At 44.0% G+C, this 24,674-nt stretch overlaps 1 long non-coding RNA gene across 2 annotated transcripts in view; it reads left to right on the forward strand.

The window, feature by feature from the left end:
- LOC119868512 overlaps positions 1–18,319 on the forward strand; it is a 37,752-nt gene extending 19,433 nt beyond the window's left edge. Inside the window, exons 3-4 of one of the 2 annotated variants that reach the window (XR_005354636.1) lie at positions 15,390–15,434; positions 18,265–18,319. This is a non-coding gene — a long non-coding RNA (uncharacterized LOC119868512). Of the gene's footprint in view, positions 1–15,389; positions 15,476–18,264 lie in introns of both variants that reach the window. The other variant, XR_005354635.1, reaches the window with a different exon arrangement.
- Positions 18,320–24,674: the final 6,355 nt, after the last annotated feature.

Here is a 24,674-nt window from a genome sequence, read left to right on the forward strand (position 1 = left end):
ACAGCACTTGGACAAGCCTTGTTTCGATGAAGCACACTCCATGGCGATGAGCTGTGGGATGGAGACGAGGCGCTCTCAATGATGGGGTGACTGATATCTCTAATGACTGTGAATGGCCAAGCTGGCTGTGATGGATGAATTGTGCCCTCCCTCCCGCCACACCCCATGTCTGTTTTGAAGTCCTAATCCCCCAGGACTTCCAAGATGTGAAAGACAGGTCTTTACAGAGGTATCAAGTTAGAATGAGGTCATTAGGGTGGCCCTACCCCAATAGGGCTGGTGTCCTTATAAGAATCGGAGAATATGGACACAGGCACGCACAGAGGGAAGAGGATGTGAAGAGGCAGGTAGAAGATTCTGGAACAGATCCTTCCCTCTCAGCCCTCAAAGGTACCCTCCTGACACCTTGATTTTGGACTTGTAGCTTCCAGAACTGAGAGGCAATATGTTTCCGTTGTGTGAGCCACCCAGTCCGTGGTACTTTGTTATGACAGCCCCAGAGAGCTAATACACTGGCTTAGGTACATTTGTAGCAAGGTGACATCTGCCAACGGTGGTCGCCAGCCTGGTGACCACCCACCTCATCCCCTCCCCCCACCCCCTGTGACCCACGAAGAGCTCCTTCTTCTCTTAGTCTCAGTCCTTGCCAGGGTGGTACTGGAGCAGGGTCTGACAGCAAGACTCTTTATTACAAAGGCACTGTGGTCTCTATTACTGCTAGGTCTCTAAGACCTAGCCACGGCCAAGGGTGGTACCTGCTGCACTGCTGGGGCAGGGCCTTGCAGTCAGGCAGCCTTGCAGCAGCATGCTTGGGGAAATGCATGCAGGAAGCACTGCAACCAGCAGGGCCTGGGCATTTGGCTAGAAACCCACAGGGGCGACTCTGCCTTGCTGTTCCTTTGAGTGGCATTTACTGTTATGAAACCTGAGGCCAGCACTTGACCTCGCTTAATTAGTTCTTCCCCATGTGGTGTGACCCCAAGGCCCAAGAAAGTTACTCTGGTTTTTCAAATGACTTCACAGCAAGAGTCAGAGATGGAGAGTTGTGTGGCTGAGTGGTTCTTATCTGGGTCCTTCCTTTGGAGAACTTTTTTTTTTTTCTGGGGGATACAGAAGAAGTTGCTGAGCTAGCTGGTCAGCGGGGTGCATTTTTGGGGTTGTGGGAGGAGAGACAGAACTGCCCCAGAATAGCTAGGAGACAGAAGGAGTCCAAAGTGAGGGATTTACTGAGCAAGTGCTTGCTGTATGTCAGATCACTGTTAATTAAGGAGCATATTACTGCTTTTAGTTCTTAAAACTGTGAAGTTGAGTACCACTGACCACATTTCAAAGAAAATAGCTTCAACAGTGAACATTTAAGTTTTATCAAAAATCTCAAGTTCCTGGGGGGCACCTGGGTGGGTCAGTGCTTGAGCATCTTCCTTTGGCTCAAGGTCATGATCCTGGGGTCCTGGGATCAAGTCCCACATCAGGCTCTCCACAGCGAGCCTGCTTCTCCCTCTGCCTGTGTCTCTGCCTCTGTGTCTCTCATGAATAAATAAATAAAATCTTAAAAAAAAAATCTCAGCAGCTGCCTGAGATGGGCAGTCTGGCACTGGGACGCCCACTCATACCCCCTGCACTCCACCTTCCACCCGCCAGTCAGTTGACACTCATCTAACCATAAACTTGCCCGAGGTTAAGTAATCATCATCTGGGGCTGCCTTGGAACTCAATTGTATCGAAAGTGCTGTTGCATTCACTCAACAAATGTTTAATGAGCATCCACCCTAAGAAAGATATTGTGTCCATCCAAGGAAAGATAACATGCAGTCTGGAGACCAAAACCCACAGTTCCTGCCCAAAAGGAGGACCAGCATAGCAGAAATACCATGAAGCAGTTACAATCCTGCTCAACGGACGAAGGTGTGGAATCCTGTGAAATCTTATAAGGAGCCTTGGGTTTGCCTTGAAAGTCCTCACAAATGAATTTATGTTGGAGAAAAACCAAACAAAACTGGTCAGAAATCACCTGCTTAAAAAAAAAATTATTGCAGTAGAAAGAGAGAAGAAAAGCAAAGTCACTTTTAAAAAAAGATTTATTTATTATTTATTTATGAGAGACACAGACTGTGTGAGAGAGAGGCAGAGATAGGCAGAGGGAGAAGCAGGCTCCTCGCAGGGAGCCCGATGCAGAACTCGATCCCGGGTCCCGGGATCACGACCTGAGCCAAAGGCAGGCACCCAACCACTGAGCCACCCAGGCGTCCCAAGAGCAAAATCACTCTTAATCACATAACCTTACAAGGAGCTTTATTAGTAGCTTTTGAGTCTAAAAATAAGCTTAGTAGGGGTCCCTGGCTGGCTCAGTGGGAAGAGCATGGAACTCTTGATCTTGGGGTTGTGAGTTTGAGCCCCGATTGAGTATGGACATTACTAAAAAAGCAACAAAAACAAGAAGCTTAGTAAACTACAGTTGAATCTTTTATATTATCAGATATGATTTTACAAACCACCTCTAATTTTCAAACCAACCATGGCTTTTCATTTATGGAATTCATCTAAAAGTGTTTGGGGCCTTAAAAAGAATTCAGGTATAAATATCCTTAACAGGAAAGAAAACCTAGCAAGTTTCATTAGCACTGGGAGTCTTCTCATCTTTTTTCTCCTTGGGTGTTAGAAGCTCAAGAACAGTAAATACTGTGGAATTCAAAAATACATTTGCTTTGAGATTTTCTCTGGCCTTCAAATCCAGCTAATGCTTTATTGATTGAAAACCAATTTCCATTCTTAAAGGGGGAAACACATCTTCTGATATGATGTTTTTCTCCAAAAAAAAAAAAAAAAAGAGGTTTACTTGTTTTTCACCCAGATGCGGAACAGTCTATTTGAAGCATAGCACCTTGGGAATATGATTTGCTTTAGGAAACAAAGATTTATATATTTCTGGAACATAAAGCTCAGGAAAGGGGATGAGGCTGGGCTGTAACTACAAATAACTTTGTTATTTGTTTTGGTTTATTTTGATTTTTTTTTTTTTTTTTATTATTTATTTATGATAGTTACAGAGAGAGAGAGAGAGGCAGAGACACAGGCAGAGGGAGAAGCAGGCTCCATGCACCAGGAGACCGATGTGGGATCAGATCCCAGGTCTCCCAGGATCGCGCCCTTAGGCCAACGGCAGGCACAAACCGCTGCGGCCACCAAGGGATCCCTTATTTTGCTTTTTTAAAATATAGTCTGAAGAGCCTTTGATGCCTCATAAAAAAGCTGGAATTTAGGGGTCCCCCAATGGCTCAATCTGTTAGGCATCCAACTCTTGGTCTTGGCTCAAGTCATGATCTCAGGGTGGTGAGATCGAACCCCTCATCAGGCTTCATGCTCAGCAGGGAGTCTGCTTGAGATTCTTTCCTGTTCCATCTGCTCCTTTTCTCACTCTCTCACTAATATAAATAAATAAAATATTTTAATTTTATTATTTATTCCTGAGAGACAGACAGAGAGAGGCAGAGACATAGGCAGAGGAAGAAGCAGGCTCCCTGCGGAGAGCCTGATAGGGGACTGCATTCCAGGACCCCAGGATCACACCCTGAGCCAAAGGCAGATGCTTAACCACTGAGCCAACCAGGCACCCTAATAAAGTCTTTATTTAAAAAGTTGGAATTCGGGATCCCTGGGTGGCGCAGCGGTTTGGCGCCTGCCTCTGGCCCAGGGCGCGATCCTGGAGACCCGGGATCGAATCCCACGTCGGGCTCCCGGTGCATGGAGCCTGCTTCTCCCTCTGCCTATGTCTCTGCCTCTCTCTCTTTCTCTGTGTGACTATCATAAAAAAAAAAAAAAAAAAAAGTTGGAATTCTACTGTGATTGGCCAGTAGGCAGTGAAAAGGAAAAGTTCTATCACTCATGGCCCTACTCTCAGTACTGGTCACTGAATGCGCAGGGGGGGGGGGGGGGGTGTCCCATAGCTGGAAGTTTTCCAGTTCTCTGAGGACACCAACTGGATGTCTTACAATTCAATTCACTTCTGACTCTGGAGTTAACATGAGACTCCACAGGTCCAGGTCTCATTCCTACAAGACTGGCCCCTCCCCAGATGCTGATTGCAAGTACTGGGTCTGCAGGCTACCTGCAACTTCTGTCTGACTTGGTTACAAATTGTGGTTCCTGTGACCCCTTCCATGGGGGTCCATAATTTGCTAGAACAGCTCATAGAACTGAGGAAGACAGTTTACGTACTGGACTACTGGTTTATTATAAAGGATACAACTTAGGGACAGCCAGATGGAAGGGATGCCTAGGGCAGGGGGTGGGGAGAGGGGTATGGAGCTGCCACACGCTGTCCAGGAACGTCACCCTCCCAGCACCAACCTGTGTTCACCAGCGTGGAAGCTCTCGGAAGCTCTGAGTGAGGCTCATTGCTTAGGCACCAGGTACAATCAGTTAATCATCTGACCCTTGGTTTCAGCCCAGATCATGATCTCGGGGTCGTGAGATCAAGCCCCTCATTGGGATCCTTGCTCAGCTCAGAATCTGATTAAGACTCTCTCCCTCTGGGGCACCTGGGCAGCTCAGTGGTTGAACATCTGCCTTTGGCTCAGGTTGAGATCTTGGGATCGAGTCCCACATCCGGCTCTCTGCAAGGAACCTGCTTCTCCCTTTGCCTGTCTCTCCCTCTCTCTATGTCTCTCATGAATAAATAAATAAAATCTTTAAAACAAAACAACAAAAAAGAAGACTCTCCTTCTCGTTCTGCCCCTAGACCCCCTGCGTGCGCACACACTCCCTCTAAAATAAATAAATAAAAATTTAAATCATTGGCCTTTGGGCATTAACTCAATCTCTAGCCTCTCTTCCCTTCTTGGAGGTCAGTGAGGATGAGGCTGAAAGTTCTCAGAAGTTGGTTCTCTGGCAAAAAGCCCCCATCCTAGGGGCTTTCTAAAGGTCACTGCATTAACCTAAAACACAGGCGTGGTTGAAAGGGGCTTGTAATGAATAACTAAAGATGCTCCTTTCACTTTATCACTCTTACCACTTAAGGAAATCCAAGGGTTTGGGGGACCCTGCGTCAGGAAGGGAGACAGAGACCAAACATATGTTTCTCACTATAAATCGCAAAGTCACCGGCAGCTACTGAAAGGTTTCTGGCAAGAGTCTGAAACGATGGGTTTTACCTATGTGTATAGTGTCCTTGCTGTCACCCTCTCCATCCCCTCGCCTCTGTCCAGAGGATGGACCCCAGAGGACCAGGAAGACCATGAGGAGTCAGTATCAATGATGAAGCTCTTCTCGCTGAGCTCCAAACCCACCCTCCTCTTTTGCTTTGCGTTGTGATGCTGAGCTGGGAAACCACATTTCTGCTTTGCCAGATGGTTCTCTGTGAGATCCTGGCAATAGGGTTGTTAGACTGCAGAAGTTGGGTGATTAACTCGTTCTGGTTGGCCCAGGACTTTCCCAGCTTCAGCACTCAAAGTTCTGCCGCCCAGGAACCCCTTGGCGGGATGGTTGGACACCCTAGGCAGAAGGAACTTGCCTGCTGTTCCTGAGCGCGTTAGCCCAGCCGTGCTTCTTTGCTGTGCCAGCACCCGAAGCCAGGCTGTGGTTTGCTAGCTCCTGCAAAGCCAGGTTTAGCGCAAACATCAGCACCAGTGGGTGGGGGCCCCCCTCGTGAGTGGCTCTGTTCCCCCCGTTCTAGGGGCACTAGCTGCTTCCTGCAGCTGCTACTTCTGGGGCCCAAACTCTTAGGCCCAGTTTTTAAAAATTGTGAGCGAGGTAGACCATATCTTTATATCCCTAGGAGACATTGGCATTTCCTTATATGGTGCACTTTCTGTTGGTATATCTTGCCACCTTTCAGAAGGTTTCTTGGTCTTTTCCCCCCTCAATTTCTAGATAATTTTTTTTTATATTTTAGGGTTATGAATGCTTTGTGATACAAAGTGTAAGTATTTTTCTCATTTTGTCATCTGTAGTTTTTAGTTTGTGCAGGGTAGTTTTAAGTTTTGAAGTTGCAAAAGGGTTTCGTTTTTGTTTGGCCATTCAACAAGATTCTCTCTCTTTTTAAAGGATTTTATTTATTTATTTGAGAGAGAGAGAGAGAGAGAGAGAGACATCACGAGCAAGGGTGAGAGGCTGAGGGAGAAGCTCCCTCACCAAGCAGGGAGCCCAATGTGTAGAATTCGATCTTAGGAACCTGGGATCATGACCTGAGCTGAAGGCAGATGCTTGACCTTGACCGGCTGAGCCACCTAGGCACCCCTAAGATTCTCTTTTCTTTCTTCTTTTGACAAATTTTTAGAAATTCTGATGAATAGTTTGGAAAATTTACCCAGCTCCTGCATTATTGGGAAACTCAGCAGTGTTTTCTTATATCATTTGAGGGTTGTATGTTTTCACTTAGATCTTTGATACACTTTGATTTAACGTGATATCTAATGTGAGGAGTGAGTTCCAGCTTTTCCTCCTGGTTGTCTAATTGCTCCATTATTAGTACGTTAAAAACTTCCCCAAAGTCCCTTCCTGAATTAAAAACGATTATAGTATCATATACATTTACATAAGCAATTGGTTCTATTTCTGGATTTTGTCATTTTCCCCTTGCTCTGTATGCTTATTCGTGCACCAATAACATTGTTTTATATTGGTTTTAATATCTGGTAGAGCTACTTTCTGGGTTTTTCCTTCTCCTCCTAATCAAGTTGTTTGGGTCTAGGAAGAAACTCTGATGACATTTTTATTAGGATTGTGATACATTTGTAGACTGAGGGGCAATTGATCTGTTTATAATGTTGGTGGCAGCTTGGTTTCCATCCTTGGAGTCTAGACGCCATCTGGTGGCCACTGTGCACAACGGCAATATTTTCTCTTAAGCCGCTCAAAGCTTTCGGTGGATCAGGTACTGGGGAGGCTTGGATGAATGGCTCTGGCTCGAAGCCCTGACAGTGAAGACATTTGGAGGGCTGCCGTCATCAGAAGGCTTGACTGGGGCTGGGGGATCCCCTTCTAAGATGGCGCAGTCACACTCGTGGAAGACAATGCTGGCTGTTGGTAGGCCTCAATTCTCCATAGTGTGCTCATGACAGGCAACTGGCTTTCCCTAAAGCAGGTGGAACCAGCAATGGGTGGATGGGGAATTTGAACTGTGATCCAGGCCTGAGGCTGGCCTTGACTGATCCTACAAGGCACTCTGGAGCATGGATAATCTACTACAGTTGCCCCTTGTTTGACCCAGAGCCTATTAGAGTTGTCCCCTGTGTGGCTCAAATTCCTGGGTCTTATATGCCTGACTCCCTCAGTCACCGATGGGGATGTCCATCCATGCAGGGCCTGCCTTTGGGCAAGGTGGTTCTGTACACCTGAGAGATCTGACACCACTCCCAGTGGCTGGAGAGGCAAGCCTGACCTTGGAGGGGGATCTGGGCAGAGGATCTGGGCAGGGGAATCTCCACATCCAGCATCAATCCCAATTTTCTGTCTCTGGTGCAAACCTACCTCCTGGATTCTTCCCTTAGATGTGTGATGACAACTCTTCCCCTGTTTGTGTCCAAGATCAAGTTCCTGATCTTCTCTCCTAAACCTGCTCATCCCACAGGCTTCCCTGCCTCAGTTACTGACAACTCCATCAGTTCTGGTGCTTATGCCAAAATCTTTGGGATTGTCTTTGATGGACTCCTCTCTTTATTCCATATGTCGCTGACTGATCTGTCAGCAAATCCTGTTGACTTTATTTGTGAAAGATCCCAAATGTGAACACCCTGGGCCAAGACACACATCATCTCTCTCTCTCTTCTTTAATATTTTATTTATTGATTCATGAGAGACACAGAGAGAGAAGCAGAGACACAGGCAGAGGGAGAAGCAGGCTTCCTACCGGGAGCCTGATGTGGGGACTCTATCCCAGATCCTGGGATCACACCCTGAGCTGAAGGCAGACACTCAACCGCTGAGCCATCCAGGTGTCCAGACACACATCATCTCTTCTCTGGGCTTTTACAATTGCCCCCTAGCCGGGCTCTGTCCTTCCACTCCTGCCTGGCTAAATTATTCTCTTGTTGAAATGCAAACTGGATCATGTCCTTTCTCTACTTATTACTGCCAGTGGCTTCCCTAAGAGCAAAATCCAAATTCCCCTCAAAGGCCTAAAAGGCCTGGCATGATTGCCCCCCAATCCCCTCCTGGGCCCTATCAACTCTGACTTCATCTCCTCTTTCCCTCCTTGCTCACTCAATCTGTCTGGAATTTCCTTCCCCAGGATTCACATGGCTCCTTTTCTCCCGTCCCTCAGGCCTCTGCTCAAAATTTGCCTTCTGGGGCACAGTGGTTGAGGTTGAGCATCTGCCTTCGTCTCAGGTCGTGATCCCAGGGTCCTTGGATTGAGTCCCACATCGGGCTCCCGGCAGGAAGCCTGCTTCTCCCTCTGCCTGTGTCTCTGTCTCTCTGTGTCTCTCATGAATAAGTAAATAATTTTTTTTAAACAGTTGCCTTTTGAGTGAGGATGTCTGTGGCCACCCCTTTAATTTCATAGCTCTGCCTCAGGACCCCTTGTCTTCTTGGTATACAATCCCTCCATTGCATTAATTGCCACCTTATGTAATTTACTCATCATTTTGTTTGTTATTTGTCTCCCCATCAGACTGCATAAGATACACAGGGGCAGTGAATAAATTTTCTCCCTTGTGTTCTTGCTGAAACCCCAGCATCAGAACAGTGCCGGACAGAATAGGAGCTCAATAAATATATTTAAATGAATGCAAGAGTGAACACAGCACTTACCACTACCTTAGAATGAATTTGTTCCTTCTTTAATTTTATCTGTACTATTGGTATGTGGATGTATTTTTTAAAAAGATTTTGAGAGAGAGAATGAGCGGTGGGGAGAGGGAGAGAGAGAGAGAAAATGAGTGCATGAGCTCATGAGCTAGTGGGGGAAGGGGCAGAGAGAGAGAGAATCTTAAGCAGTCTCTGTTCTGAGTGCAGGACCCAAAATGCAGACCTTGAGATCATGACCTGAGATTAAATCAAGAATTGGAGGCTTAACTGAGCCACCCAAGTGTTCCCCTCTGAGTGTGAACATCTTGGCAAAAGTCGTACATTCTTGTGCTTCCTTCAGATCCTCCAGACACAGTATGGTATGGTTAAAAGCAAGAGCTGGCTAAAATCAGACCCTGGCCTGGACATTTGCTCGATGTGCACAGTACTGAGCAAAGCATTGTGCTGTACCTCAGTTTCTTCATCTGTAAAGCAGGTTACCCACCCCCTAGGGTTGCAGTGGAGATGGAATGCATTGGTGCATTTGAAATACTGAGGACATGCCTTGCACATAATACATGCTCAGCAAAATGCTGCAAGTTGCCACGGTTGTTTCCAGGAAGGTCTGATGTAGTCAGGGGGAGAAGTTTAAACCATCTACTTAAAACCGAGCACCCACTTGTCCCAATTCAATGTCTCAGGCATAGGGTGAAAAAGAATAACAAATAATAAGCGAGACTTGCTCCCAAAGAGTGTGTGTTCAAGGCTATAAGATAAAATATGAAGCAATGGCAAAGACCAGAGATTTGGGGTCAAAAATACATTTATGAAAGTCCACTCTACCCTGTGTGATTCCCCCCACCTTTTTTAGGGCAGGGAGGGGAAAGGGAGAGGGGAGAGAGAGACCCCAAGCACACTCTACGCCCAGCATGGAACTCAACGCAGGGCTCAGTCCTAGAACCCTGAGATCATTACCTGAGCCGAAATCAAGAATCTGATGTTTAACCGACTGAGCCACCCAGGAGCCCCTACCCTGTGTGATCTTAAGTGAATTACCTCATTTCTTTGAGCCTCAGTTTCTTCAGCCATAAAATGGGGTCAACCCAGCACTTACCCCCTAGAATTGCAGTAAAGATGAAATCCGACTGAGTATATACAGGGAAGCACACAACACTGGAAGCAGTATTGACAATCAGTCTCGTTAAGAACAAGGGTCAATGGGTTCAAGGCGGGAGAAAGAAGAGAATTTTGCATGCTCAGAGGTGGGATACCTCTTGGGGGTCCTGGACAGCTAGTCACTCCCCATTCAGAGGAGATTGTTCTTACACCAGGGAGTCTCTTTTCCATTTCTGTGTCTGGCTAACTCTCCATGGACACTCCAAACTGGTTGCCCCTACTCCAAACAACCTTCCCTGATAGCTAACTCCCTAGTAGGCGGGAAGGTTGAGGGGATGGGGAAGTGATGAGGTGCCCTTGGAGGCACTTATCTCCATGGAGCAGAAACTGAGAATGGTCTAAAGAATTGGTAACTGTGGAGGAGCAGTGATGGGGGCCCTAGCCCCAGGGTTCCTGAAAGACACATGCCCTGTGGACCTCAATCCTGATCCCCCAGCATCTGAGGCAGTGGTTCTGAGTGTGAGCCAGGGATCATTTTGGTACTATTTCTATAAGATGAGCATGATATAGAGGTGCCTGGGTGGTTCAGTGGTTGAGCATCTGCCTTTGGCTCAGGTTGTGATCCTGGGGTCCTGGGGTCGAGTCTTGCATTGGGCTCCCTGCGAGGAGCCTGCTTCTCCTTCTTCCTGTCTCTCTGCCTCCTTCAGTGTCTCTCATGAATAAATAAATGAAATCTTTAAAAAAAGATGAGTATGATTTTTTTTTTTTTGCCCCTGTCACTGTCATTCTCCCTCCAGGACTCAGCAGAGTCTTCCAGAGGTTACATGTCTGAGGGTACCACTGCTCTGTGAGCTAATGGGATGTGTGCCCAGGTATTTGTGTGTGTGTGTGTGTGTGTGTGTGTTTAAAGATTTTGTTTATTTATTCATGAGAGACACACAGAGACAGGCAGAGACATAGGCAGAGGGTGAAGCAGGCTCCCTGTGGGAAGCCTGAGGCAGGACTTGATCCCAGGACCCCAAGATCATAACCTGAGCCAAAGGCAGACGCTCAACCACTGAGCCACCCAGGTGTCTCATGTGTGTGTGTTTTAATAACAGTTTTATTGAGATATAACTCACATTCACCCATACAACTTACCCATTTGAAGTATATGATCCAATGACTGTTCTTATGTTAGCTATAGCTACAATCAATTTCTGAAGGTTTTCATCACCCCAACAAGAAACCCATCACCTAAGAGCAATTACCCCCACTTTCCCCACCCCTGGCCCCTGGCAGTGACTAATCTACTTTCTTCTATATAGATTTGCTTATTCTGAATATTTCATATCAAATGGAATTATTTCGGTATGTAGTCTTTTGTGACTGACTTCTTTCACTTAGCAAAATGTTATTGAGGTACATCCATTGTAGCATGCATCAGTACTTCATTCCTGGATGTCTTTTTTTTTAAGGTTTTATTTATTTATTTGAGAGAGAGAGAAAGAGAATGCATGTGCGAACAGTAGGGAGAAGCAGACTCTCCACAGAGCAAGGAGCCAGACGCCAGGCTCCATCCAGGACCCTGAGATCATGACCTGAGCCGAGCAGACACTTAACCGGATGAGCCACCCAGGCTCCTCATTAACTTCTAATATAATAAGTACTGATAGAACTCACATAAATATGAGCTCACTGGGGTCCTCAACAATTTTTAAGAATATAAAGATATTTGAAAACCATGGGACTGTGGTTTGGGGCAAGATTTACAGATCGTTTCCTTCCTGATGTGATGTATAGCAGTCAGATACCCACAAACGATCTACCCACAAACTCAGCGGCTGCAGCAAACATTGGGTGACTGCGTCAGGCCCCTCGGTGGCTGGGCTTGCTCCAGGCTGTGGGCTGGTTTGGGGTTTGTTCTGTATGTGTTCATTCTTCGGGCCAGGCTGAAGGGAACATGCTTCTACCCAGGACTTGATTTTCTCAAGCCAACTGCCACAGCACCTTTGATACCTCCGTTCCCAGAAGTGTCTGCTAACGTTCCGTTGACCAAAGTCAGGCATGTGGCTACGCCCACCACCTCCTGGAGGTTCCAGGAGGAACCCACTGCGGAATGGGGAGGAGCCAATGTTTGCTGAACCTAATCCAATCCTCAGAGATTCAGGCAGTCAGTTCCCGGCTCCCATTTATTTATTTATTTGTTTATTTATTTGAGCTCGATTTGCCAACATATAGTATAACACCCAGTGCTTATCCGGTCAAGTGCCCCCCTCAGTTTTAAAGTGTGGGGGAGCTGGCTTGCATCCCTGGCACAGTGTTGCCCACACAGGACCCCTCCTTGCACTTGGCCCCCTGTCGCTTTGTACCGCATTCCTAGGGTGGGCTGGCTGAACCCCGAAGGTGATCTGCCAAAGTTGTCATTTGGGGACCTGCAAGCTCACTCTCTGTTTCAAAAAAAACTTCACTTGAAATCTGGCATTGTGATGCCCCCAGGTATGGTTTTCTTTTTTAAAATTCCCCTGGCTATTCGGGGTCTTTTCTGATTCCACACAAATCTTAAAATAATTTGTTTCAACTCTCTGAAGAAAGTCCATGGTATTTTGATAGGGATTGCATTAAACGTGTAAATTGCCCTGGGTAACATTGACATTTTCACAATATTAATTCTTCCAATCCATGAGCACGGAATATTTTTCCATCTCTTTGTGTCTTCCTCAATTTCTTTCAGAAGTGTTCTGTAGTTTTTAGGGTATAGATCCTTTACCTCCTTGGTTAGGTTTATTCCTAGGTATCTTATGCTTTTGGGTGCAATTGTAAATGTGATTGACTCCTTAATTTCTCTTTCTTCAGTTTCATTGTTAGTGTATAGAAATGCCACTGACTTCTGGGCATTGATTTTGTATCCTGCCACACTGCCAAATTGCTGTATGAGTCCTAGCAATCTTGGGGTGGAGTGTTTTGGGTTTTCTATGTAGAGTATCATGTCATCGACGAAGAGGGAGAGTTTGACTACAAAGCTGTGGTCATCAAGACAGTGTGGTACTGGCACAAAAACAGACACACAGATCAATGGAACAGAATAGAGAATCCAGAAGTGGAACCTCAACTTTATGGTCAACTAATATTCGACAAAGGAGGAAAGACTATCCACTGGAAGAAAGACAGTCTCTGCAATAAATGGTGCTGGGAAAATTGGACATCCGCATGCAGAAGAATGAAACTAGGCCACTCTCTTGCACCATACACAAAGATAAACTCAAGATGGATGAAAGATCTAAATGTGAGACAAGATTCCATCAAAATCCTAGAGGAGAACACAGGCAACACCCTTTTTGAACTCGGCCATAGTAACTTCTTGCAAGATACATCCACGAAGGCAAAAGAAACAAAAGCAAAAATGAACTATTGGGACTTCATCAAAATAAGAAGCTTTTGCACAGCAAAGGATACAGTCAACAAAACTAAGAGACAACCTACAGAATGGGAGAAGATATTTGCAAATGAAGTATCAGATAAAGGGCTAGTATCCAAGATCTATAAAGAACTTATTAAACTCAACAGCAAAGAAACAAACAATCCAATCATGAAATGGGCAAAAGACATGAAGAGAAATCTCACAGAGGAAGACATAGACACGGCCAACATGCACATGAGAAAATGCCCCGCATCACTTGCCATCAGGGAAATACAAATCAAAACCACAATGAGATCCCACCTCACACCAGTGAGAATGGGGAAAATTAACAAGGCAGGAAACCACAAATGTTGGAGAGGATGCGGAGAAAAGGGAACCCTCTTACACTGTTGGTGGGAATGTGAACTGGTGCAGCCACTCTGGAAAACTGTGTGGAGGTTCCTCAAAGAGTTAAAAATAGACCTGCCCTACGACCCAGCAATTGCACTGCTGGGGATTTACCCCAAAGATACAGATGCAGTGAAACGCCGGGACACCTGCACCCCGATGTTTCTAGCAGCAATGTCCACAATAGCCAAACTGTGGAAGGAGCCTCGGTGTCCATCGAAAGATGAATGGATAAAGAAGATGTGGTTTATGTATACAATGGAATATTCCTCAGCCATTAGAAACGACAAATACCCACCATCTGCTTCGACGTGGATGGAACTGGAGGGTATTATGCTGAGTGAAATAAGTCAAACAGAGAAGGACAAACAGTGTATGTTCTAATTTATTTGGGGAATATAAATAATAGTGAAAGGGAATAAAGGGGAAAGGAGAAAAAAATAAGTGGGAAATATCAGAAAGGGAGACAGAACATGGAAGACTCCTAACTCTGGGAAACGAACTAGGGGTAGTGGAAGGGAGGAGGGCAGGGGGTGGGGGTGACTGGGTGGCGGGCACTGAGGGGGGCACTTGACGGGATGAGCACTGGGTGTTATTCTGTATGTTGGCAAATTGAACACCAATAAAAAATAAATTTATTATTAAAAAAATAAAAATAACAAAAATAAACTTCACTTACCTGCCACGTACCTGAACTGGTGGTTTTCATATAAAATCCGCATTTCTGTTTTATCTTGAAAAGTCCTAAAACCTGTTAACACTGGGCACACATCCCTCCATGGTGACAGTTGATTGAGCTGAGGAGAGATCACCAGCCTGACCTCTTCAATTTGCTCCAGTTCCCAACACTGCTTAATGTCCTACACCTGTCTGCACTCACTTACCTTTCCTCTGTCCTCTTTAGGGATATGATTTTTTTTAATTCAAAAAATTGTGGTGAAGTATATATCACATAAAAATTTACCAATTGCCAGTTCAACCCTTGAAAAGTGTACAACTCAGTAGCATGAAGTACACTTACAGTGTTGTGCAACCGTCACTGCTACAACTTACCACTCTAAGTGGAAACCCTGTAAGCATTGAATCGTCCCCTACCCCTGCCAACTCTCCTTCCTCCCAGCCCCAATAACTGCCAGTCTGCTTCTGTCTTTGTGGATTATGCATATGAATGTTTAATCACTGCTCTAGATAAGCCCCAACTAGTTTAAAATCAGCATATATAGCAACGATTTTCTTTTGGTTAAAAGGTATTTGTTCTATCTGGAACACTTGCAGATGTTGTCTGTATGTGGCTAGAAAAAAATGTCTGAAAAACTATGTCACAAATTCTAAGCAGTAATTACCTCTAGGCACTGGGATCGGGGAAATGTTTACTTCTTGGTTTACATAATTAATGAAGGGATGAGAGTGAGTAACTCTGGTTAATTTTTGTGTATTTCTTTCCCCCACTCTGTGCAGAAAGGAAGAGATACAGAAAACATCTGGAGCTGTTTAGGCTATAAACAATGGTGCCTACCCCTTATATGGCTTGTTTAGAAGTGGAGGAACCAAATAAACCACTTGTTGTTTGAACCATTTGATTCAGATTATTCCTCTTGTTTGTACCCTAATTGATAATCTGTGAAGAAGCTCTAACAACTCAAACCAGCAGGTGCTATGATCATTTCCTACAAAAGGAGCCTGGTGTTAAGAGATGGAAAGTCACTGTCTAGGGACACCAGGTAGTAGATACACAAGATTCTTTTTCTTTTTCTTCCCCCAGATCATCTGCAACTGTCAGAAACAAAAGAATGGTGGAACCTCTGAGGTAAACTCCTCCCTCCACCTGGGCTCTGACTTTGAGAGAGGGTAAGCCCAAGCTCTAGGTCACCAGCAAGGAGTGCTCACACTCAGGGATACTACAACCTGAGGCTCCTTCTTTCTTTTTTCTTTCTTTCTCTTTCTTTCAGATTTATCTATTTATTCATGAAAGACACAGAGAGAGAGAGGCAGAGACACAGGCAGAGACACAGAGGGAGAAGCAGGCTCCTCGCAGGGAGTCTGATGTGGGACTCAATCCCAGGACCCTGGGATCATACCCTGAGCAGAAGGCAGATGCTCAAATGCTGAGCCACCCAGGCGTCCTAAGTCTTTGGTTTCTTACAGTCAATTGACTTATTTTTTTTTTAAGATTTGTTTATTCATTTTAGAGAGGGGAGGGGCAGAGGGAGAGAATCTTCAAGCAGACTCCTGGCAGAGCATGGAGCCCGATGTGGGGCTTGAACCCACAATCCATGAGATCATGATCCATTCAATTGACTTTAAAGACAAAAGACAAGTAGTCTTTTCTTCCTCTCATCTCCTAAAGAGATATACGTGTGCAAGGTTGGAAAGAACAGAGAGAGAGAAGCACTGATATTAATAACATTTATATAGCACTTACTGAGTGCCAGGCACTGCTTTAGGCACCTTAGTTTTTCTGCATTAACTAGTTTACCCCTAATAAGGTAGTAGTTATTATCACTCTCATCCCCATTTGACAGAGAAAACCAAGGCACAGAGAGATTATATCACTTGCCCAGTGCCACAGAACTAGTGAGTGGTTGGTCTAGGATTTGAGTCTAAGATGTGTGATTTCAGATTCCATGAGTCAAACCCCATTCTCAGGAAATATGAGTAATTTGGCAATATGTAGACCCCAACTTCACATAGTTTTGTTTCTTGTGTCCTCCATTAAACCAGAGATCTGCAACTTCCTCTGCTGTCATCAGCATGCCATTTCTAGTAATGCTTGTGGCTGCTGTCTGTCATTGAACTCCTACTATGTGGCAGTGCTTTATGTAGAGTCTTTTCTTTAAAAAATATTTCATTTATTTATTTTAAAGAGAGAGAGAGATAGAGCACAAGCAAGAGGGAAGAGCAGGCTCCCCGCTGAGCAGGGAGCTGGATGTGGGGCTCAATTCCAGGTCCCCAGGATCATGACCTGAGCCTAAGGCAGATGCCCAACCAACTGAGCCACCCAGGCGCCCCATGTATATAGTTCTATTTTTAAAAAATATTTATTTATTTATTTATTTATTTATTTAATTATTTATTTATTTATGAGAGATAAAAAGCAAGGGGGGCGGGTAGGGAGAGAAAGAATCCTGAAGCAGACTCTCTGCTGAATGTAGAGCCCAATTTGGAGCTCAATACCAGGACCCTGAGATCATGACCTGAGCTGGAATCAAGAGTCAGCCACTTAACTGACTGAGCCACCCAGGCACTCCAAGATTTTTAAAAATATTTAATTAATTCACTCATGAGAGAGGCAGAGAGAGAGGCAGAGACATAGGCAGAAGGAGAAGCCGGCTTCCCACGGGGAGCCCGATGCAGGACCAATCCCAGGACCCCAGGATCATGACCTGAGCCAAAGGCAGATGTTCAACCACTGAGCCACCCAGGTGCCCCCAACATTTTTTGTTTTTTGTTTTTTGTTTTAATTTTTATTTATTCATGATAGGCACACATTGAGAGAGAGAGAGAGGCAGAGACACAGGCAGAGGGAGAAGCAGGCTCCATGCACCGGGAGCCCGACGTGGGATTCGATCCCGGGTCTCCAGGATCGCGCTCTGGGCCAAAGGCAGGCGCCAAACCGCCGCGCCACCCAGGGATCCCCATTTTTTGTTTTTAAGTAATCTTTACACCCAACGTGGGGCTTGAACTCACAACCCCAAGACCAAGAGTCACATGCTCTTCTGACCAAGCCTTCCAGATAACCTTAGTCTTTCTATTTTTATAAACACATGAAAAGAAGAATTTTATCCCCAATTTTATTTTAAAGATTTTATTTATTTATTCATGAAAGACACACACACACACACACACACACACACACACACACAGAGGCAGAGACACAGGAGGAGGGAGAAGCAGTCTCCATGCAGGGAGCCTGATGTGGGACTTGATCCGGGGACTCCAGGATCATGCCCTGAGCCAGAGGCAGACGCTCAACTTCTGAGCCACCCAGGCATCCCTTATCCCCAGTTTAAGATGAACAGAAGATCAAAGAGGAGGATCAAAGATGTAGTATAATTTGTCCAGATCAAACATTTAATTAGGAAAGGGGCTTCTTTTCCATGGCTAGGTGGACTCTGGATGCAAATGAAATTTCAAATCAAAGAAAAGTAGACAGCAGAAGTAGCAACACTTAAGCTGATTGCTAACAAGTGCTGCCGAGTGTGTGTAGAAGGTGATGGGCTCATAAACAATGTTGGTGGGAATGTAATTCAATATCCTTTTTTTTGGAGAGAATTCTGAGGGTGGTCAATGTAGTATACAAACACATGTACCAGGGCACCTGGGTGGCTCAGTGGTTGAGCATCTGCCTTTGGCTCAGGTCATGATCCTGGGGTCCTGGGATCAAGTCCTGTGTCGGGCTCCCTACGGGGAGCCTGCTTCTCCCTCTACCTATGTCTCTGTCTCTCTCTGTGTCTCTCATTAATAAATAAGTAAATTCTTTTTAAAAACCCCAAAAAACAAAAGCAAATTAATTAATGTTGTTAAGGTTATTGTGGGTTTTTTTTTTTAAATCTTTTTCCGCGTCTATGGAAATGATCATGTGGTTTTAATTTCCTTGTTTCTTCGCCGGGACACCTGCACCCCGATATGTAAAGCAGCAATGTCCACAATAGCCAAACTGTGGAAGGAGCCTCGGTGTCCATCGAAAGATGAATGGATAGAGAAGATGTGGTTTATGTATACAATGGAATATTCCTCAGCCATTAGAAATGACAAATACCCACCATTTGCTTCGACGTGGATGGAACTGGAGGGTATTATGCTGAGTGAAATAAGTCAAACAGAGAAGGACAAACATATGGTCTCATTCATTTGGGGAATATAAATAATAGTGAAAGGGAATAGAAGGGAAGGGCGAAGAAATGGGTAGGAAATATCAGAAAGGGAGACAGAACATGAAGACTCCTAACTCTGGGAAACGAACTAGGGGTGGTGGAAGGGGAAGAGGGTGGGGGTGGGGGTGACTGGGTGGACGGGCACTGAGGGGGGCACTTGACGGGATGAGCACTGGGTGTTATTCTGTATGTTGGCAAACTGAACACAAATAAAAAATAAATTTATTATTAAAAAAAGAAAAAAAATTTCTTGTTTCTTTACATCTATATTTTTGAATGTTTTCCTAGCATTTGTCTCAGGCCATATTTTCTTGTTTCTTTGTATGCTTCATAATATTTTTTTTTGTTGGAAACTGGACATTTTGACTGTTATAATGGCAACTCTAGAAATCATATACTCCCCTTCCCAAAGTTTGTTTTTGTTGCTATTTGTTCTAGTGATTATTTTAGTGACTTTTCTAATATTTATAAACTATTCTGCAAAGTCTGTGTCCTTTCTTGTGTGTGGAGACTGAAATCTCTGCTCTGTTATCTTATGAATTAGCTAGTGATGGACAGAAATTTCTTGAGATGCTTAGAGCCAATTCCACAGGTTTTGCTGTCTGTATGTTGGAACATGCTTTCAACACTTAGCCTGGCAGTTTAAAACTCTGCATTCATGTTCACTTTTTGCTTGTGCAGAGCTTCAAGGTCAGTACAGTGTGTAAGCATAGGACTTTCTAAGGTCTTTCCTTGGCATGAACACAACCTTGGGCATATTCATAAAGCTCCATGAACATGTATGGCTTTCTAGATTTTCAGACTATGTCAGAGATTTTCAAAGCTCTTATAAAGATTTTATTTATTTATTCATGAGAGACACAAACACAGAGAGAGGCAGAGACACAGGAAGGGGGAGAAGCAAGCTCCATGCAGGGAGGCCAACGTGGGACTCGATCCCAGGTCTCCAGAATCAGGTCCTGGGCTGAAGGCAGCGCTAAACCGCTGAGCCGCCCCGGCTGCCCTCAGCTCTCAGACATCTCATTCTCCAGCTCACCCTTTTAAATCTTTCGTTAGTTTATTGTTTGCCTGTACTGTTATCCTCCACTTCAGGCAGCCATGGGGTTGAACAACTGCCTGTATCTTTTTTAACAGATGCCACCACCTGTAAACAGGCTATTTCCACTGGGAAAAGCTCTACGTCAAATACAGACAGCCTTGCAAATGGGGCCTTCCAAAGATCCATAGGTCAAATAATGACAACTCTTTTTTTTTTTTAATTTTTATTTATTTATGATAGTCACACAGAGAGAGAGACAGAGAGAGGCAGAGACACAGGCAGAGGGAGAAGCAGGCTCCATGCACCGGGAGCTTGACGTGGGACTCGATCCCGGGTCTCCAGGATCGCGCCCTGGGCCAAAGGCAGACGCTAAACCGCTGCACCACCCAGGGATCCCCAAATAATGACAACTCTTTGCGAACGTGACTTTGAGAGAGCTCTGGCCCTGTTGTACTTCATCTGGTGGCTGCAAGGCTGCTGTTTTTCATCTTGAATGAGAGCTGTTATCTTTCAAGGCTCCTGTGAAGCTGAAGGGCTGGAGAATGGGACAAGGATAAGTTAAAATGCCACAAAACTCTGTTCTTATTGAGTTTCTGCCATTTTTCTTGAATGAATGCTTCTCACGTTGCTGGAAGCCTTTGATTAATTTCCAGAATCCCGAAAAAGTTATATTCTGGACATTTTTTTTTTTTGGCCAGTTTTCTCACTAATGTTATGGAGGAGAAAAAAAATTTTTGGTGGTCCTTACTCCACCATTCATGTTGATGCCACCCCTATAATTTTTCTTATGGCATAGAAATATTTCTGTGCACCCTTGTCCCTATCCTATGTGATAAAAGTAGATTGAGAATTTTGTAGGCTTCCAGAAAAACATTGTGGTAGTCACCTGGACTGTTTGTAACTAGTTTCTCCTCCTTCACACCCTATTAAGCATAGCCACACAACATGCTTTAGTTGATGAAATATGAGAAGTGACAATGTTTAATTTGTTCTTTCTCTTTCCCATTGCTATAGTGATCATGGAAACACATTTTGAGTTGAATATCTATCAGACTAGGTCCTTTAGTGGCTGGAATGAGTATAGCTTTCTGTCGATCATATTGGACATGTAGTATGAGCAATAAATATACTTGTATTATGTTAAAGCCCCATGATTTTGGGGGGCCATTTATTACTGCAGCAGATGTGAGGCTATCCTGAGTAGTATAAATGATGAGAGCAATACTAGTTTGTGAAGGTGAAGAGTATTTCTACATTCTCTGTTCGTGGTGAGCCTATATTGAAAGAATATAAAATAAGATATGATTGTAAGATAAATCATTGTAAGAAATGATGGCCAGCAAAATAACTAAAATTCAATATGTTAAACAAGAAAGATATAGGGGGATCCCTGGGTGGCTCAGCGGTTTGGCGCCTGCCTTTGACTCAGGGCACAAATCTGGAGTCCTATGTCAGGTTCCTGGCATGGAGCCTGCTTCTCCCTCCTCCTGTGTCTCTGCCTCTCTCTCTCTCTCCCCTGCCTCATAAATAAATAAATCTTTAAAAAAAAAAAAGAAAGCTATAGGACCTAAATGAAATGAACTCTGTAAAATAATTTCAGAGGACATAAAACAAGGTCTGAACAAAGGGAACATTAGAAATAGAGCCTAGAAAAGATGTGATTTTATTACATGTAAGGTGGTATTTGAGTTTGGCAGGAGGAGAATGGTTTATTTAAAAACTGGTGCTGGCATAACTGGAAGAAAAAGTATGATCCCCTTATCATGCCATACAGGAAACAAATTTCAAATGGATAAAATACTTAAGGATAAAAAAAATCAGCAAAATATTAGAAGAAATTTGAACAGGCTTTATGTACAATTTTGTAATGACCAGGATCCCATGTGGCAATATAAAAATCATATGGCAGGGGCACCTGGGTGGCTCAGTTGGTTAGGTGTCTGGCTCTTGATTTTGGCTCAGGTCATGCATGATCTTGGGGTTGTGCGATTGAGCTCCATGTCAGCTTCTGTGCTGGGGGTGGAGCCTGCTTGGGATTCTCATTCTATCTCTCCCTCTGCCCCTTCCCCCAACTTGCTCTTGCACGCTCTCTCTCTAAAAAAACATTATATAGCAGATGATGTCATAAACAAGGCAATGGCAGAATTATAGCACACAAGGAGATGAAAGATAGTTATGCAAATAACAGAACAGTAAGCAAGTAGAAGATTGGGCAAAAGATATAAGCAGACAAATTATAGAATTGAAAATCTAGGAAGCCAATAAACATGAAAAGATGTTTTGCCTTTAGTAACCAGGGAAATGGAACTTAAAGCAAAGAGACATCATTGTATGACCATTCACTGGCAAAAGCAAAAAATGATATATAGCTAATGTTGATGGGAATACTGGGAAAAAGATCCTTTTACATCTTGCCTGTGGCAATGTGATCCATTACAGAAATTTTGAAAACCAATCTGGCATTACATATTGAAATAAAAAATACACATATATACATAGGGATGCCTGGTTGGCTCAGTTGGAGCATGCGACTTTTGACCTTGGAGTGGTAAGTTCGAGCCCCCACATTGGGTGTAGAGATTACTTAAAAATAAAATCTTGGGATCCCTGGGTGGCGCAGCGGTTTGGCGCCTGCCTTTGGCCCAGGGCGCGATCCCGGAGACCCGGGATCGAATCCCACATCGGGCTCCCGGTGCATGGAGCCTGCTTCTCCCTCTGCCTGTGTCTCTGCCTCTCTCTCAATCTCTCTGTGACTATCATAAATAAATAAAAAAAATTAAAAAAAAAATCTTAAAGAAAAATACACAGGGGCACCTGGGTGGCTCAGTTGGATGAGCATCCAGCTCTTGATTTTGGCTCAGGCCATGATCTCAGGATCGAAAGATCAAGCCCCGCTTTGGGCATCATGCTTAGTGTGGAGTCTGCTTGGAATCGTCTCTGTCCCTCTCCCTCTTCCCCCACTTGTACTCTCTCAAATAAATAAATAAATAAATAAATAAATAAATAAATAAATAAATTTTAAAAATACTCATATCCTTCAATCCAGAAATATTCTTTGAGTCTACTCTATAGAAATAAAAGTCTCACTACATAATGATGTCATATGAGGTTTTCCTTATATTGGAGTTTGTAGAAGTAGGCAACTTACATCAATCATAATTCCCAGTAGTGAGTGGTTGAATAAATTGTGGCACATGCAGTTCATCTATCTACTATGTAGGTAGATAAAAGAATGAGTTAAATACAAGCCAAACTAGTGATATAATCACTGTGTAGTGTTGTGAGGATATCTGTATCAAGAGATGGATATATGTGGCACTGTAAAACAAAGACAAAATGTGTGTGTATACATGTGTATGTGTATGGATGGTGTGTACAAAGACATCCAAGTGGTGGTAGAAAAATCCTAGCATAAGATATAAACAACAGGACCTAGAATTATGCCAGAACTTCCTCTTATTTACACTTGTCACAGCTTATTCCAGGTCTCTGAGGTGGAGGAGTTAGGTCTGATAAAAGAAACTATGGAGGCATCTGGATGGTTCAGTTGGTTAAGTGTCTGACCCTTGGTTTCAGCTCAGGTCGTGATGTCAGAATTGTGAGATTGAACCCTGAGTTGGGTTTTGTGCTCAGGGGGGAGTTGGCTTGAAATTCTCTCTCCCTCTTCCTTTGCCCTCCCCCCAATGAAGTTCATGTGCTCTCTCTCTCTCTTCTTTTAAAGAAATAAATCTTTAAAAGAAGAAACTACCTATAGTCTTCATATTTATTTACTTATGAATAGGCACGGTAAATTAGCGTTCTCATAACAGTAAAGACTCATAACTAATATATCAGAAAATGTTGCATGATGAAAAAATATAGCAAAGTAAAAAGGAGTGAAATGTTTTTTTTAATAAGCTTTTTAAATAGAAGCATAACATACAGAAGAATACACTCTTGATAAATGCACAGCTTGATGAGTTTCTAAAGCAAACACACCCAGGTAACCATCACCCAAGCAAGGAATAGAATATTAAGAGGATCCTCTGGGTCCTCTTAGTGAATCATTGAACCTGGGGTGCGGAGGGTGGTCTTCGGAACCTCTGATACAGATGGTGTAGGAATTGGGATTTGCTGGATCCCTGCCTCACTGAAATTTGGAAGGAGTGGTTTTGGGAAAAGGAAGTGAAGATGAAGGGGTGCGTATAATGAACCTTTGCTGCTTCGGTGACCGTGGAGTCACTCATGGTGTGAAACAGTGCTGAGCTATAGTCTCTTGGGAGAGGTAAAGCTGCCAATGGAATATGAAAATAATACAGTTGACCCTTCAACAACAGGGTTTTGAGCTGGGTGAGTCCACTTACATGCAAATTTTTTCCATAGATACAGTATAGTGCTTTTCTTCCTTGTGGTTTTCTTATTAATTTGAGAGAGAGAGAGCACAGCGGGGTGGGTAGTGGGGGAAGGCAGAGGGAGTGGGAGAGGTAGACTCCTCACTGAGCAAGATGTCTGAAGTGGGACTCCACCCCAGGACCCCAAGATCATGACCTGAGCCGAAGTCAAATGCCCAATCAACTGAGCCACCCAGGCACCCCTCGTTATGATTTTCTTAACACAATTTTCTTTTCTCTAACTTACTTTGTTGCATATATTATATAATTTAATATATAATACATAAAACATATAAAATATGTGTTAATCAACTGCTTATGCTGTCCGTAAGGCTTCTAGTCAACAGTAGGCTATTAGTAGTTAAATTTGGGGGGAGTCAATAGTTATACACAAATTTCGACTGGCGTGAAGGTTGGTGCCCCTAATGCCTGTGTTCTTCAAGGGTCAGCTGTGGATCACCTCCAGGGCAGTTGGCTCAATAGATGCTCTGTCTACTTTCAGCATTACTGGCTAAAGTGAGGGGGAGAAAACATCCTGAGTGATGCTTGTAGTTTTTGTTTTCTCCTCCAAAAGGAGGAGAAAGGGCTCCTAAGTTCCCTCTCTCCTTCCCCACTTGCATTCCAGCCAGGATTTCTCCTGAAAGTTATAATATTAACCCTGTAAATGCTAAATTTATTTCTAGAGGGTTGAGTAAATTTTCAATGGGGAACAAAAGGAGGGATATTTTAATTGCTTCATATCTTGTTACTCTTGTGTATGGATG

Source organism: Canis lupus, chromosome 1, assembly GCF_011100685.1.
Source record: "Canis lupus familiaris isolate Mischka breed German Shepherd chromosome 1, alternate assembly UU_Cfam_GSD_1.0, whole genome shotgun sequence".
NCBI classification, from domain to species: Eukaryota; Metazoa; Chordata; class Mammalia; order Carnivora; family Canidae; genus Canis; species Canis lupus.